This window comes from Callithrix jacchus, chromosome 10, assembly GCF_049354715.1.
Source record: "Callithrix jacchus isolate 240 chromosome 10, calJac240_pri, whole genome shotgun sequence".
Lineage (NCBI taxonomy): Eukaryota > Metazoa > Chordata > Mammalia > Primates > Cebidae > Callithrix > Callithrix jacchus.
In genome coordinates, this window is record NC_133511.1 from 82,344,860 (window position 1) to 82,363,219 (window position 18,360).

The window sequence follows — 18,360 nt, forward strand, 5'->3', positions numbered from 1 at the left end:
AAAAATGCAAGGTGAGTGCAAAGCAAATTTGGGAAATTTTGTGACATTATTTCTTCAATTTTTTTCCCTGTCCCAACATCATTCCCTTTTATTTTCTGGGACTCATGTATGTTAGACCTTTTAATATTGTCACATATCCCCAATGCTATATTCATTTTATTTTCCAATTTTTTTCTCTGTCATTTTGGGGTTTTTTGTTTTTGTTCTTTAGAGACAGAGTCTCACTCTGACAACCAGGCAAGAGTGCAGTGGCACCATCTTAGTTCACTGTAGCCTTGAACTCCTGGGCTGAAGTGATCCTCCCACCTCAGCCTCCCAAGTACCTAGGACCATAGGTTCGTGTCACCACTTCTAGCTAGTTTTATCACTTTGCAGAAACAGAGTCTTGCTACATTGCCCAGGTTGGTCTCAAACTCCTAGTATCAAGCAATCCTCCTACCTAGGCCTCCCAAAGTGCTGACATTGCTGGCTTGAGCCACCATGTCTGGCCAGTCTATTCTTTAAACTGCATAATTTCTATTGATCTTTCTTCAGTTTCGCTGAATTTTTGCTCTCATTTCTATTCTGCTGATTATTCTCTCAAGTGATTTTCTTATTTCAGATTTTTTTTAGTTTAAACTTCCCTTTTGGCTCTTAATAATTTATCTCTCTCTCCTGAGATGTTCTAATTTTTTTCAAATTTTCCTGATTCTTCATATGTTTAGCAATTTTGGATTCTATTTAGACACTGCGACCACTATGCTGTGGAGACTCTAGATTCATTTCTAGTATTCCAAATAGTACTATTGTTTAAGAAGCTTACTTGCTGAGACTAAAACTGCATATTTTGTCTTACCTGCAGTGAGCAGTAGCTCAGAAATCTATTTAGCACTTTTAACCTTACTTGAACTACTTGAGACCAATCCTGCACATGGATGGTTTGGGGATCAGTCAGAGATTTGTAATATCAAAGTTGTGGTAACCTTTCTGTGGCTTTTTCCTTGACAGGATTACCTCCTTACCTCTTAGGATCTGTGGTTGCCCGAAGTCTATTCCCTTGATTCTCCAGGTCAGAAAAAAAAAAAAAACCCTCTTTTTTTTTTTTTTGCAGCCTGCCCTCATACTAGAAAGCTTGAAAATAGCAAACTTACCCAGTTTCTTTCCCTCCAGACTTACAAAGCTCATTCTCCTCTCAAGATTTAGTCTGCTTCAAGTCGCTCTTCAGTGCCTTCAGATAGCTGTGTTTTGTACAGAGTTTTAGTTGTTATCCCTACCCAGTTTTCAGTGGATTAAGAGGCCCTTTCTCACTACCAATTACTCTCTAATAATAAATATTTACTGTATTGCCTTAAAGACAATTAAATGATACCATGCTTTTTCATTTCTTCATGCCTTTACACATTCTATTCCTCTATCTCTAATGTCCTTTTCTTTGATCTTTTCAATGAAATGTTAATAACCCTCTAATGTTTAATCTCAACAGTTGCCTACTCCATGAAAACCTTCTCTGACTACTCATCTAGTTGTTCCCATCCCTGATTTACCCAAGCTCCTATCACATTATTCTGTATTTATTAGTTTATGTGTCTGTCTTGCTGACAAATTTATGAGATTCTTGTATGTAAGAATCACATCTTTTTTCATTTTATCCCCTTCGTGCCTGGCTTATAGTAGGCACAAATTGATGTTTAGTCAGTGAATGAATTAATTCATTATTAGTAAACATGTTCTCATCAGCCAGTCATTAAAGAACAATGGAGAGAAAAGCACTAAGTAAGTCAACACCTTCAACAGCCTTCAGATTGAGAATTAAAATTTCAGTATGCAATACAAATAACATATAGGGGAAGATGAAAATGAGGAAGTGAGAGATAACATTTCTTTATTCTTTCAATCCTACCCTCCTGCAAATGATTTAAGAGAAGATGGAAGGAAGAGTATTAATGTTTATTAAAGGTCCACCGAGTGCTAGGTGCCTTTATCTTTCTATTTAATTTTCATAACTCTACCAAGTAGAAATTTTCTATACCAATTTTATATATATTAAAAGATATCACGTTTTGCCATCCTCAATACCGAAATGCCTAGAATTTTGGTTGAGAATATTTAAACAGAAAATAACTCAGATGTCTATTAATATAACAATGGTACAATATAGTACAAAATATTATGTAGAAGAAAATGAGATAAAGCTACATAAACTGACATACAGCTCTAAGCCATAATTTTAAGTGAAAAAAACATGTAAGATATAAAGCAATATGTGTAAAAGAGGAGACTGTTACCCTGACATGAAATAAAACTGCATGTTTCTATATAATGGTATATATTTGTATGTGATTATAGAAGAAATCTGGAAAGACACAAACAAAATTGGAAATAGCAGTTATTCTTGGGGAAAGAAATCATCTTTAGGATGAAAAAAGACATTAAGAAAAATTTCCCTCACCTTTTGTTCAATAATTATTAATTCAAGAAATGCTTAATGATAGTCCACTATATGCCAGGCACTGCTTTACAACAAGAATCTATTATGTCTTACTTGTTTAAGTTTAAAATATTCTTAATGTTTTAAATGAAATATTACCTCAATAAGAGAAACAAAAATAACAGAAAATCTCTAAAGTGCTTAAAATGTGATCTACTTTTTAATGTGCCAGAAGATCAGAAGTTTTTAAAAGACAATTAATTTATTATTATTTTTAAAATCTGTTCTTCCAAATGCCGATTAAAATTCTTATTTTCCACATCTGGACCCTATGGAGAAACAAAATGATTTAATCTTTCTTCCTTTTATAATATCACTTCCACTCACACCAATTCTTAAGAGGTTTGAGGATACATGGTGAAGTCTAAAGTTCTTACTTGAGGTAATTCCAGGTATCAGTTGGCTGTCTACAGATAAAAACACACCTTTTTTATTATTCATATGCTTGAGCAACTCAGAAAGTACATGTGGCCTTCATGAACTTCATTCTTGGCTTCACATAATAGAGGAATATATCTTTGTCCTTTAAGTTGACTCACTTCCCTGTCTTAGCCAGATGACTCACAGAGGACATCTTCACATAAACTTTAATACTGAAATAATTTAGAATAACTTGACATTTTAATCTGTCTCCTCAGTTCTTTCTAGTGACAAGAACTTCATCATCTCAGCAAAAAGCCCATTCCATTTTGGGTCAACCATAACTGTTACAAAGTTATTTCTTCTGCTTGCCTGTGACTCTGGTTCTCTGAGACTCAACTACTAACTCCAGTCTAGCACTCCACAGTATAAACTCTTTTCGCTATGATAGCACTCTAGCCATCCCAGGATGCCTACTGAATTCTCCTAAGATTTCTGTTTTACAGAATAAACATGCTTTGTTCTTTTAACCTAAGGGAAGCTATTGCAAGCGAGCCCAGGAAAGTGTGAGAAACTGAATTTCTCTGCAACCAGGCAATTTGTCCAATGGAAAAAAACAAAACAAAACAAGATTTGGCTTTTACCTTAATGAAGCAACAACATTCTTGGGTAATCATTAAAATACTTCCTGGCATTTGTTTTCAAAAAAATATCCCTCTATGTACCTGCACATATATATATAAATGACATACACATTGCTCTTCACTGTCTCTTTTAAAATATCTTTTAAATGGGCAGCAACCCATCTTCAGCTCATGTGACTTGGCTGTCTACCCAATAGACTACTATCTTCTGCCTTATCACATGGCTTCATTTGAGCCACAGTTCATTTACTAAAAATTAAGATATTTCATTCTTTTAAGCCCACGCCTGTTTCTCCTTATTTTTGGAACCCTAAAATATTGGGCAACAAATTAACCACTAAACTTCCTCCAAGAAGGCTTAACCTATAATTGGGCTTAGTAATGTGTCTCTGTTAATTATATGCCTTTAACCATCCCAGTTCCTTATGCTGGAAATTGTTAACTACTTTGCATCTTTAGGAAATTAGAAAAAATAAAAACTTCAAATCTAGAAAACTTACGAAGGACATCCACCTAATTCATCCTGGTTCTTAGAAAAACTTAACCTCCAATCTAAATCTTTTGGAAAATGCAGGGGTGAGGTGAATATTTATCTTACCTAGAAAGTTACATCTATGCATTTAAAAAAAAAAAAAAGATTTTAGTCCTGGCTCTTGTCTGATTTCTGTCCCAGTTTTCCTAGCTGTGAAACAAAGGTAATAACAGCTCTACTTTAACCATCTCACAGGGTTACTATAAGGCCTCAGAGGAATCTACTGACTTTTCATCTTTCCAAATATTGTGAGATTGAAACTTTTAATTATATTTTTACTATGAAGAAGAAATTTTTACATTGAATAAGATGAAAAAAGACACTATTATAATTCCATAGTCATTTACTGGTCTAAAATAGAATGCAGATAAGTAAAAATAAATGTATAAGATAACATAAGAAAAAGTTCACTTGAAAGTGTAACATGTAATAAAAACATAAGGTACAATGTTATTAATAATACTGGCACCTCAAGTAAGACACTCAATAAATCCCCTCCTTTTAACACCAAAACATTTTAATTAAATCCTCTTTTTTATCTCCTTTTCCCTCATCACCAACAAAAAAAATATCCCAGCATAATCTTTTAGCTTTGGACTTAATTGCAAATGCCAGCAAAGATTTACATAGAATACAATATAAGTATATTCTGACATTTCATAAACCCAGTCATCCTCTCAGACTTACTTCATTTCCTTTTTCCTTTTTTATAATCTTTTCTATATTCTCTTTAAGAAAGTCTAGCAATATTTTAGCAACTGGAAACACTATGAATATTTTCGTTATTGTCATCTACCTTAAAACCCTTCCACGTGGTCTCATGGCTTTTCTCTACAAAAATACCAGGTATTTTTTTCTCAACTGTGTCCTAAATTTTTCCAGATTTTTAGAGCCCATTATAGCATTTCCATAATAAGATTATAGCCACTGGGGTTGCTCCACAAGTTTACAACTTGAAAGTTCAGTTCCTGTGTCCAGGAATACAGATTCCCCAAAGCGAGAACACAAAAGTGATAGACTACACTGAAAAACAGAAACAATGAAGAAAAGCTGTTAAATGTTCTACAGCTAGATATTAAAAAACAAAAACGTTTCTGCCACCACCCTCACCCAATCTTTGCTAGCATCAAGTTGCATAATTTTCTCTAAACAGTATATCCAAACCAACCAACAGACTCTATTTTTATGTACTGTGCTTTCTCTCAATCTCCCTTTTTTCACTCTTTCTCACTCACCACATTCCTTTCCCTGATAACAACAACAAATATTTACTGAATGCTTGTAATGTGCAAGACTGTGTGTGCTACATGGTAAGTAAAACATCCAAGAACAAAATGGGCCAGTCCAGAGTGAAGGACAGACACTAAAAAACCACACAGACACATAATTTCAAATTGAAATATCTGCTATAAAATAAACAAGATCTTTGCAGGGAGACAAGATCTGCATTGGAAGGAACAGGGAGGGTTTCGCTGAAGAAATGACATTTAAACAGGGACCTAAAGAATGAATAGGAATCATTCTGACGAAGAGTGGAAACAGGGGCATTCCAGTTGAGAAGACGGCATATGTGAATACCCTGGTGTAGAAAAGAATTTGGAGGGTCCAAGAAACTGACAGTAGACCAGTACAGTAGCTGGATCAGAAAGAACCATTTGGGAGAACGACAAGAGCCGAGGCTGGCAATACAGGGGTCAGATTCTGCAGGGCCAGGGTCTTTTATGTTAAGAATAATTTTTGTTTGTTTTAATTAAAGTATAATAGGAAGCCAAGGAAAAGTATTTATTGGATCCCAAAGCATGGTAGGTAGGGTTTTCCCTACCATATAAAAAATATGGAATTTAAGCATAATATTTGTTAAGAAGTATGGGAATGAAAGACATCAAATTCAAAAGTCATTACCACTAGCATGAAGACAGGGAGGTATAAAACTGGAAAGGCTTCAACTATATTAGTAATGTTTTATTTCTTATAAACACATAGGTATTTATACCATTCTTTTAACATTTTTGTATGACGGAAATTTTCTTAACAAAAATTATTTAAAGAATTAATGAATGCTAAGAATTTGCTACTTCATTTCCTTTCCCTCTTCTTTCCCAGGGTCATATCAAATCTTTCCATTTTAAAAAATACAAGCATATAGAACTTAGGAACCTCCCCTCTTACACATTTTGTTTCCTGGGCCTTTATTCTACAGACTTTTAGCATCAGATGTTAGGGGTTCTTTAATTAGCTTATCTTTTGTTTTAGCATACACTATAATCCTTACAGCTTTCCAACAAGCACAGAGTTAATCTGAGGATTAAATGAGATTAAAGACACAGCATTTAGCACACAAGAGCTCAATATATGTTAACTATTTTTATTATTTCACTTACAATAATCTACTATTCCCAGTCTTAAATATAGGCCTGAACATTAGACCTAACAAAAGTCAAGTATATAGGACTAAATGTACACTATTTAGTCCTATATACATGCATTTTGAATATATTTTCACAAATGCACATACACAAACACATGCATACATATTGTGTAGATTTCCAACACTGAATTTTCAGTTTTTGAAAAGATACGTTTTCTGTGCTCATTTAAGCATTAAATGACAAAATGTTAATTTGAATTGTTTTTATTCCTACTTAAGATGTTGAAAGAAAAGATTTTAAAAATGTGCATTTGTTTGTGTGGAATTGCAACGTAAGTCAAGTTTAATATGTTTCTTAACTTCTCCTAAGTACAATAATAGTACATTGAAATTACTTATGATTACATAGAGTTTCAATAATATTCAATAATGTATGGTCCACATTATGTTTAAAAGGCTCATTTTTGTAATATGAAGTAATTCATGCAAAATCTCAATCTTATATAATTAAATATTGTCATCAAAATTTCTTCTACAACAGGAGGAGCAGTCTTTAGTGGAAGAACATTATTAAAATCATATCTTTTCACTTAATTTTCTTTGTACAAATAGCACAGATCCTCTCATTTCTCTTTCCTTCCAATTCACAAATACCATAAAAGCTATCTTTAGAAAAGTCCTTATTAAACATCATGATGAAATGAGTACTGGAACCCCAAAAATATCAGAACCTATAACAGTTTTTGTTAACTAGACATCTGGAAAATATCTCACTGAATCTTTACGTGAATATTTTACTTTAAATTACATTTTAATACCTAAGAATCCAGAACTTCCTCTTGTGAAAAAAACAAGAGAGTTTGTCACTCAAGATTCTTCAGTTTATATTCCTTGAGGTTTGGACTTAGATTGTTTTAGTAATCATTTATCCATGCTCACTTCCTTGTTCTTAATCACAAATCTAATCATGTATTTTTTATAAATATTCAAAATTAAATATATTTATCTACTTACGTAAATACTTTTTAGTTACCGTCTACCGATAGCATGTATGGGGATCTCATTAACAAACACATTTAGAACGTTTTAGATTTGTTACAGCAGCTTGTAAATTCATCTTAGACTTAATTGTTTAAATATAGCAACATTCTAATCATTTTAAAAAGTGGATATAAAAGATTAAATCCAAGTTTTGGTTTACTTACCAGGCTCTGCCATTCCACCCCGCTGCCTGAACAATATTATCAGCTCTTCGGATACTCATTCTTGCTAAGTAAAAGGATATTTCTTCTCTAGCTGGATTAATAATCAACTTTCTAGATAGTTCATTTGTAATTCTCTTCTGGTTAACCCTTAGCATTACAGCAGTCTGCCCAACTCATGCTAATCAATTTACGAAAGTGGAAGGAACAGGGGAAATTTAATCAGGCAGATATCAAAAGGAAAGTAAAAATGAGGGACAACTTAGATTAGGCCCAAAAGTATAATCAGCCTTACTTTTTTTACACTAAAAGGTATAAATCTTTGTTAGATAGTACAAAAGCATTCAGGTCATAAACACAAGAAACAAGATATATAAGGAGAAAAACCTAACAGATTTACAGCACACCAGTCCAGTGCATACCAGCCCATGTTTATTGCTTTCTTACATGCAGATAAACAAAACTCAGCTCTGGCACAAGACATACATTTTTCTCTTAGTTGAAAGGTCTGACTTTCAAATTCCAAATGCCCCCTCTCTCAACAGTTGTAGTGACATGGCCCCTTATCCTACAATAAATGTGATCCTAGGTTTTATGGAAATTTTCTGCAAATTCAATCTATAAACACTTGCATCAGAGTAACTTCGGATGCTTGCAAAAAATATAGACACCTGGCCCCCACATTATAAGTCCTAACCACCCAAGTGATTCTTACATACCTCAAAAGTTAGAGAGCCAATGCTCTAGGACCACCTTAAATTCACCTAAGAAGGACTCCAACATAATTCCTTAGAACTCAGAATAAAATTATGTACCTTGTTACTCATTTGACCTTGACTTTTTGCCTTCATTCCAATAACTAAGATTCCACCTTGTTTTTCTGTACCTGAGTGCCAGTAGTCCATCTAAGACGATGACCATTCCCTGGCCTCTTAGCTACTTGTCCATTTCACATTTCTGGATGTGAAAAGTAAGTCCTATTCACCACAGCAGGTGTGGGACAGTGTAGTAAGGGTCTACTAGGACAGCAGCAGCCTCAGGAGAAAGTTAATACCACAGACACAATGTATTAGCTAAAAGATTGGACAATTGACACCAAAAATTCTACTCCATTATAGAAAAATACTAGCATCAGTCCTTTAACCACACTTTTTATCTATGGGTCTTATTGAGGCCAAGCTACCTATGTCTCTGAGCACCACTTACCCTAGATTTTTTTTTCCTTTCTCTGCTTCATGAAACTCTAATCTCCTGTTTCATGTCTTTCCTCTATAAGGTCGAAAGGCAGACATGGCAGCCAGTAGTTTCACAAATTGCTACAAAAGGCCATGTTCATAGCCAGAATGAAGGAAAAGATAAAGACTATTAAAAAAAAAAAAAAAAAAAAAAAAGAACCACAAAAAACTAAAGGAAAACCCTTGAGAACCAGAATGAATAGCAGACCGAAATAAAATTTTAAAAAAATAAATTCTAATCATTTAGTTTCATTTTCATAGAATCTTTTAAGAAAGGTCAACAAAAAGATGATTCAAAACATGATTATGAGAGAAAGTTAAAGTGACTGAAAGAAAAAAAAAGTACTGAACTAGTAGAACTCAAAAAACTTAGATTTTTCATGGTCTTGCTTCCACTTCCTAGATTTATGATCTAGACTAAGTCTCTTAACGGGATCTGTGCTTTGGTTCCTCATCTGCAAAACGAATATAATAAACCAGGTCCTGTGTGTCTCATAGGGTTATAATTAAACAGGATCCTGTTTATTAAAAAGCTTTGAAACTATAAATACCATATAAATGTAAGGGATTACTGTAGCTATATAAATTGCTATTGTATAAAAGATTTTAATTAACATATCCACAAATAAAGTGGTAATATGTTTATTGTTTTGTATTATTATTTTTTTTTCAAGAAACTAGATCTCACTCTATTGACCAAGTTGGAATGCAGTGGCACTATTATAGTTCACTGCAACCTCACATGACTAAACTCAAACAATTCTCTCACCTCAGCCTCCCAAGTACTATATTATTTTTAAAGAAAACTATAAACCATACACAGTGAAACAGCAAATAAAATTTATAAAATGTCTTTCCTAAAGAAATTTTAAGAATATGACCAATATTAGTTAGGGTAAGACTAAGGTAAAATCATCCCAAAGTACAGATAAATAATCAGATTAACCTGTGTTTGCCCAGTTCAGACCTAAGCCTCAAGATTCTTACCAGAAGGACTTCCAGATGAGGAAGGGAATTATTTGGAGTGATGCTGGTGACATTATTCATCTAAAACCATCCACCTACCTAAAGACAGAGTTCAGACTGACTCGAAGGGTAAAAGCTTGGGGTATTTGTTACAAGACATTTGACTTTACCCAACATTGGCCTAAATTCAATCAAGTGCCATGATTTGATTTAACTGGATAACATGTACACGTTCAAAGGGAGAAAATGGAAGTTTTAGCCAGTGCAAAAAATTGGTTGATGAGAGTTGCCCATGTGAAGAAAAGAGGATTCTGAAACTGAAGTAAGAATGTTGAATTTTTGAAAGTTTCATTTTTTAAAGTTTCAATAAACCATTCAATAAATGTTGCTGAACATGTACAATGTTCTAGGTTTTGTTCAAGACATTGGTAATATGAGCAACAAAAACAGTCAAACATTACCTGCCATCATAGACCTTATATTCCAGTTGGACAGAAAAGCGATACATCTAAAAGATACACAAATTATATGTTATGTTCAATATTGAAAAAAATTCTGGAAACAAACAGAACAGCACTAGAGAGAACAGGACTGTTTCGAGGGTTGCAATTTTAAAAGCGATGGTCAAGGTAGATCTCACTAAGAAGACATTGAAGAAAAACTTGAAAGAGGTGACAAAGTTTGGTGAGATTATTATACTACAATCATGGGAGTTATTTTTCATCCATTTTAACATTTTTACCACTTTAATAATAAACAAAATATGCTTATAAGTGGGCTTTTGTACTATAATACTGAAAAGTTGTAAGTCAGTAACGTAATGGTAAAACAAATTGTGGTACATCCATATGACAGTGTAAGATGTAGTGATTTAAAATGTTCTACAAGACTATTAACATAAAAAAAATTCAATGAGTTTTTAAATATAAAAATGTACCTACAATATGATCCAATCTTGCAAAAAAATTTTTTCATTTGCTCAACAACTATTTTTTAAGTACCTTCTATGAGTCAGGCACTATTATGGGCACCAGAGAGAGGGCAGTAAACAAGCTAGACATGTTCTTTCTTCTCATACATACATAGATAAAACACTTACATGAAATATACCAAAATATTACTAGGAAGTAAATTTCATAATGAAATAATAAGGTAAAATTATGGGTTATTTTATTTTCTCCTTTATGATTAAATATAGTCCCAAATTTCTAAATCCTTTCTGAATGGTTCCGAAAATAAACCATGGCCTTTATATTGATCTAAATATTATAGTCCATATTTGTTTTTCTGATATCTGTGTTTTCATAAAGCACAAATTTGCAATCTTACAATATTCTGCCAAATGTATATTACATTTTTTAATCATATACCAATTCTTATGTCTCATAGCATCTAATGAAATTGAGTAACATTGGGTCCCTTTCTACAAATACAAAAACTAGGAAAAAGAACAGTTAACGAATTTACCACACTAGAAATAGTGTTCAAATTTTACATTAGAAAAATGCTTATGAATGTATCTCACACAGTGCCTGGACCAAGAAAGGTTTGCAGATTCTGGATCCTATGCTAGTACCTTCCCAGTTAGGCTGGAGTTTGTTGTTGCTGCTGTTGTTTGTTTTTGATAGGAAAAAAAAAAAGTCTCCATTTATTTAAAATGGAGCTTTCATAGTTACCAAAAAAAATCTTATCTGAATCCCAAACCCCACCACCACTACCAGATGTTAGCTTTATTCCATCTCCCTTCAACCATTAAAACTACCGGTAAACAAGTTAGACATGTTTTTATAATGCTTTTCCAGTCTTCTTTTTATTTCAGTGTTTATATTTAAACTAGGTAGCAAATGGCAGCTGTCTAGCTCTAATTAGTTAAGTTGTCTTGGGCAAGTCATTTCAACTTTCCAGTCTCACTTTCTAAATTTCTCTGATATAAGATTTGAACTAGGAGACCTCAAAAGTCATTAAGCTCTAAAGTTCCATTATATTACTTTAAGTCTATGAGGTAACTACAATAAATCAAAGGAACACAGCTTCTCAAAAGAATAAAGGCTACAGCAATAGGATGGTTGGCTAGAACAAGAAAACAAAGACCAAGGATTAAAAGAGAATTTGAAAATCTCCCCAACCCCCTGGACCAAGTCCAGCTTCAACCACACAAAGGTTTTTTTGGGACAATAGAGAAGAAGAAGTATAAAGATTTCTTAAATCATCAAGAGATGATTTTTTTTGCTTAGAAAAAATAAAGTACACTTGTCCTATACACTCTGTAGTTCTTAAAACATACATACACACCACCAACAACAACCCTAAATGTTTTAATTTTGATATGGAAGGAAAATACAAGTCACTCATTTTGCTGAAATAAAGGGTTTTAAACTCAGAAAGGGTGATTTGGTTTTGAGGGTTTAAAACATATATATATAATACACTGTATTCACTGTTTTTCTATTGCCTCCTCTGTAGAAACAAACCCCCAATAGCTCTTAAATTTGTGGCATTTTCTTATGTACATATAGAAAAATTTGTGTCGCTATTGCAGCAATATCTAAACAGTTTCCTGTAAACTTTCTGTGATAGAAGCCATAGAATTTATGATAAAACCCGGTACAGTGGTGAAACAAATTTCTTTCATATTTATCATTCATTTTGTTCAGTGTACATTTGAAGGAAAACCTTTTAAGAACACCAATAATGTGAGAAAGCTACAACAACTAAATTTATTGTTAAGTATCACATCACTGGTCTCCTGGGAGTTCAGGAAGAAAGCTTAAATCACATTTCCTAACACATTGGAGAGCTTCCCAGAGTTGTGATGGCCCACAGAGGCACACCACCCAAAGCATACTGTAATCTCAGAGATGGTGACAAAGAAATATCACTTTGTTTAATAAAAGCAAACTGGAGTTACCCTTTCATATTTTTTAACAAAATACAAACTTTCTGTTACCCCATTTTTCTTCTTTCCTTCCTCCACCCCCTCCTGTTTCACCTGACTAAACTGTAGGTATTTGTTCCATCACCTGACTTAGGGGCTGGCTAGAAATATTAGAAAAAAAAACAATCTACCATTGTTACATGAGACAACAACCTTTCATGTCCTTGAAGCTCACCATGACCTTTCATCTTTCCTATCCCCAATGGTCTCTCCTAACAACTAAAACTACACTCAGTTGGGCTGAATTCCAGATTGTCATAAAAAGAACCCTGTCCTTTCAAAACAAAACCAATTTTTACACCAAGGTAGGGGAGAAACACAAGTCCATTGTTCCCTCACAGATGGAAGTTGGAGTTACTAAGGCAACTGCTCTAATCCTCCTTTTTTACCACCTTTTTCACATCACTGGCCTATCAAGTATGCTACCTTTTAACTCATAAGCTCAAAAGCTGGTAGTCTAACTGGCTGCCCTAATTAGCTACGATTTTCACACTACAGACAACATGATGAGCTAATCGAAATTTGCAAAATAATGACGTACCTCCAGCAAATATTCCTCCTCCTGAGGCCCAGTCTTAGAATAACAATAATGAGACCATTATTAGAGTAGGGCATTAAAATGCTGCACTGCTGCTAAACAGAGAACTTAATTGTTCTGGTCTTGTCCATTGAATCAACAACCTATTGTTGTGGACTTGAAAAATAAAGGACTGGAGAATGGGTGCCATGATGATTGGTCTGTGCGGCCATACCGGCACTCTGTAGAATTGTTTTCTTTTGAAACTCTTGATGGACTAGTAGTTTTGTTTAAAAGTAACATAAAAGGCGATTGTCTGGATAAAAAGTCCTATTTATTGAAATCCTTAGAAGCAGTTGCATGGATTTGTTCGTGACCTCTGAGATAAAAACATAGTGACCATAATAACGCCATTTGTAGAGAGCCCTGTTACCACTGCCTACAGTAACGTAAGATAAGAGACAGTCTTTTCTAACTACAGTAGGAAGGAAGGAAGTACTTCTGAGCAGAAAGCAAGAATGATAAAAGGTCAAATACTGGATAAAGCTCATTAATCACTAAAAGAGAGACCTTAAAAAATAATGCTAATTTAAGAATTCCGTACAATTGCTACAGATTCAATCACATGTAAAAAGGCACAGAGCTTGTTTTTTCTTTTCTTTTCCCACTTTTGAGCTTCTTTCCTTTGGCAAAAAAAGAATTAAAATAAAATTATTATTAAATAACTAAAGCAAGATGTCTCAGGATAACCTGAAGAACAAGAAACCCAAAGGGTTCTAGATAATTATTCTCATGGTCATCTCCAGTCTACATTGGGAATAACAAAATACTGAAGTTAAAGGTTAACTAGTGTAGGATTATTAGCCAAAGAAAAGCACTGTTTACACACTGTAAAGGTGTCTCCTATCTAGAGACAGTACATGTTTTCTGTAAAGTCAAACCAAGATTTTAGTGTTGAATTGTGGAGAGGAGACATACTTTTGTTTTTAGTGAGTACTTGGGGTGAGGGTCTGTCTGTTTTTTACCAACTGAAATCTGCATTATATAAAAACGTGTTAAATTGTAAATAAGACCTCTTGCTTCATTCAATCTGTGCTTCTCTTCATTTATCTTCATCTTGTTAGGCTAAATTAATTAACAATCTCATTGTTGTACACTTTCTCTTTTCATTACATCAAATAATGGCCAGTATATTAAGAAAGCCCTCACCACGGGAATTCTGCAACACTACTGCTAAGAAGAGTTTCTGTGTAACAATGTAACGATATTCAATTTCATAAGCAATTATTAAATGTACTTTTATTGTTAACAACCAATTAAACACCTAAGTTCTTAACGTGTTATCAATAGAAAGCCATTTTTTTACAAAAGCAAAACTAAAAGTGGCAAGACACTTTAAAAAGAAAAAATAAATCATATTGTATGCCCACAACCAGGTTTCACCATGAACTTCACCTAAAATAAGAAGAAACACATGCAAATTTGATAGGTATGTTTTCACAGATACAAGACAACATTGCATAAAAGGTTTAAAAGACACACCCCAAGCTGTTCTGCTCCTTGCTGTGAAATGTCTAACGTGATAAATGGGATGATTAGAATTTCATTGGTAAATCCCATTATTTTAAATCTATAAGAATGAAATGTTCTAAACTCTTTTGTAAGTTTTCTTTTCAACCTGAAACTCTGTGGCATATGGAGTTATGCAAATGGACAAAACACTAAAGCTCTTTTTAATCTTTTCCTTGATCAACCAGTGCTTCTTTCTCCAATCACAGCTTTGTGCGTGATATCTTTCTGCTAGCATTTCTTATTTAATTAAAACAGACACTGACAGAAGGACATGGATTAGTACTGTAATGATGCATTTACTTAGATTAATCGGAGGCTCCTTTTAGAGTAATGGCTTAAACAAAGAACAAAAGGAAATTGTTATGAAACAGCCTTTTATCCCAGGCAAAGGTCGCATTATGAGGTTTTTAATTTTGTCAGCTTCTGTTATACTCTGCCTTGCTAGTGGAACATGAGAAGTGCTTTTACCCCCAATAAAGCCAGTTATTATAAAACAGCCATTAAAGCTGCAAATTAAAATGTCTGATTTTTAAAACAGGTTACTTAGCTTTCAGAATACTCTAATTAGCATTTTGTACATTGTTGTGAGGAAAAGAAGACTAAAATGCTAATGACCTACCGCCAGGTGACCACACTGCTGTGCGCAATAATAAGGACCTTTCCAAGTAATATAATGAATTAACCAAGTACAGGTCCCCCATCTAACACCCCTTGTCCGAATACAGCTTCAGATGTATGGAGGGCCATGATTGTTTGGATATGTTCAGTAAGGCCCTACTTCTGTCCAGAAGACTCTCAGCCAGCTACTTTTCATATGATCACTAAAAGGCAGACTTCTTTCTATTACAAAAGAAAGTAAATGAAATAGCAATACTATATACAACCTGAACTTAGAAAAGGCAACTGTCATCTGACTGCAAAGCACAATGAATTAAAGAACCATGCCCCAACAAAACCAACTCTTTGTCTCTTTTCATCCAACCTTCCCCAACCTATCCCTTATCCCTCTGTCTCTTTAATAAGTTGAGCTTGCAGATTGTAAATGGAGCTAAGATTTGAAAGCTCAGTCTTTGTTCATAGCGCTATTTTTACACCATGTTGTCTTTAACCAGCTCAAAGGTAAATCAAGTTTCCTTTTCCTAATCGTTGTTTTTGCCTTCTGTTTTACTGAACCCACCATTGCTACCTCTCCTTAGTCAAAATTGCTCTTGACAAAGGATATACTGTCCTTTGCATTTCCTACTATATGAACTTACCTCAATTACTTGCCTACTTATGGGTATTTTCTGCTTTATCTTTCTTTATGAACTAAATGGTTCTGTGCTCCATAAGGCTACTATACATTAGGTTAATATGTGGACTGAATGGAAAATATCTTTAGAATTCCCTACAGATAAAACATAATCCACTTTAAGTCAAGTCTTAAGTGAATACTCCTGAGTAGCTTGTTCTAGGAATTTCTTGAAACTAACATGAAATATTGTCATTGGAACAACAAGAAATCACTGAGGATCATCAGTGATATCTGTCCCATGGACTCCTTTAAAAAGGAGGGTTATTTGAGGTTGTATCAGTTATCTATAGCCAGAAGAATGCTACAGGTTTGCCTACCCCAAAACTTAGTGGCTTACAACAATAAGCATTTATTTAGCTTGTGCGTCTGTAGGTCAGCTGGACACCTCTCTGGTTACAGTTGAGCTCACTAACATGTCTTGTGGTTGGCTGGCCTTGGCTGGGACTAGCATGATTCAACTCTGCTCCATATGTCTCATCCTCCAACAGGCTAGCCCAGGATTGTTCTTCCATAGTAACAGAAAAGAGCAAGAGTGTGAACAGACATGTACAAGTGCTTCTACAAGCCTCTACATGTGTCACATATGTTAACATCCCATTGGACAATGTAAGCTAAATGATCTCAGAGTCAAGTCGTGAGGACAAATGCCCTATCAATATTGGAAGGGCACTGTAAAGTTTTATGGCAAAGGTCATAAATACAAGGAAGGATGAAGAAGAACTGGGGCCTTTAAAATATTCAGTCTTAGCAAAGAGGTCAAGGTCATTTGATGACTCCCTAAGATCTTCAGCAGAAGCTTCTGTTTTGTTCCATTTTAATTAATGCTATCTACACAGCCACTCAAAATTGATGTCATTTTTATTTTATTAAGTGAGAAAAATTCTTAAAAAGTTAATTAACAAACAGCCCCATTATACTTTATCTCCATTGACTTCAACTTTAGAAATTACAACTATTAAGCTAATCCTAAAATGTGACCCATACAAGTTCACCATTATTTTTGTGTACTACATTAATGTAAATCAGTTATTCCTTAATAAGAGGTTTCAAAACTACAAACATTTTTGTCTCAGATGCTTCCCTTCCACTCACAAAAGCAGCTAAGTTTGAGGAGCTATCTAATGGATACTAGACCCAGAATTTTGTTCAATACTGTGTCTTAGAAAGTATAGACAGTTTTATTCCACAGAATACCAGAAAACAGTATTTCATGGCCCTTTACAACAGCAGATATAGCCACAATAGCAGTGAAAATAAAAATTCTTTGGAAGTCCAATCCCTATCACTTACATACCTATTGTTCCTCCAACAGCTTTGTCTGTGAAAGAGGAAAGCAAAGAAAAGTAGTCCGAGGACACTACATGAGAAGGTGTCCTAGAGTAAGATAATTAAGAAGCTAATTTTAAGCTTTGCAAATTTGTTGTTTCTACAAAAGATCAATAGGAAAGTATCCATGATGACTCCATCAGTTTCCAAAAGTTAATCTAACAGGTTCCCTACATAGAGCTTTAGGGATATATCTCAAGCCAGTTATGTCTTTTCACTCACAGACACATATCCAGCAGGAATAGGAGTGATTATTGGGCAGAATTCCTAACCCCTGTGGCAAGGGAAATACTATCCTATGGCACCACTCAACAATTATCCCTCTGAGCAATTAAAATAACCAGTGAAGTGGGTATCCAAAAGGAGCCTTCAGCCATTCCTTCATTTGAGCCAGCACTGACAATGAGGTTGCCAAAGCTGGCACTAACACCTGAGGAACAAGAAATAAAGGCCAGCAAAGCTCAATCTTGCATCCAAAGGTATTAAAAAGGAAACTAAATGACATGGAGAAGACATTCTTAAGAATTAACTAATACAGAAAGAAAAAAATAAATAACATAAGAAAATCCTTTTCATTACCTTTTCTTTTTTCCACATTCCTTTACAACTTATTTTAATAATAATCGTTTTAAAGCAAAGCCCTTAAGTAATGGTTTGCCTTTTATAAATAAGAATGATACCAGGCAAGAATGCAATTTGTCCTATTTTTCTAACATTTTGCAACCAACTCCTCTCACCTGGTCTTTAGCAAGTATCAATCATTAGAGTAGTGATCCAAAGTCATGGAAAAGAGAAAAGTTAATTGGTCCATATAAAAATCAAGGCTAGCATTGTGCCCTTATTAATGCTGCATTCTAAACAAACAATAGGCCCATGGTCAGAAAACTATACTAATTCTTCTCAATGGAAGCAGCTTAGGTTTGACTCAAACTTTCCTTTAAA

General features: G+C 34.2%; 1 protein-coding gene across 43 annotated transcripts in view; it reads right to left on the bottom strand.

Annotated features, from left to right (window-relative positions):
* The window catches only part of SOX6 (SRY-box transcription factor 6), a 705,491-nt gene that overhangs the window by 460,375 nt on the left and 226,756 nt on the right, over window positions 1-18,360 (bottom strand). For 4 of the 43 annotated variants that reach the window (XM_078340636.1, XM_078340633.1, XM_078340646.1 and 1 more), the window contains exon 1: window positions 7,577-7,631. The exons of the other annotated variants lie outside the window; for them this stretch is intronic. The gene's annotated coding sequence lies outside the window, so the exon portion shown is untranslated. Of the gene's footprint in view, window positions 1-7,576; window positions 7,632-18,360 lie in introns of those variants that run through there. 43 annotated transcript variants of the gene reach the window in all.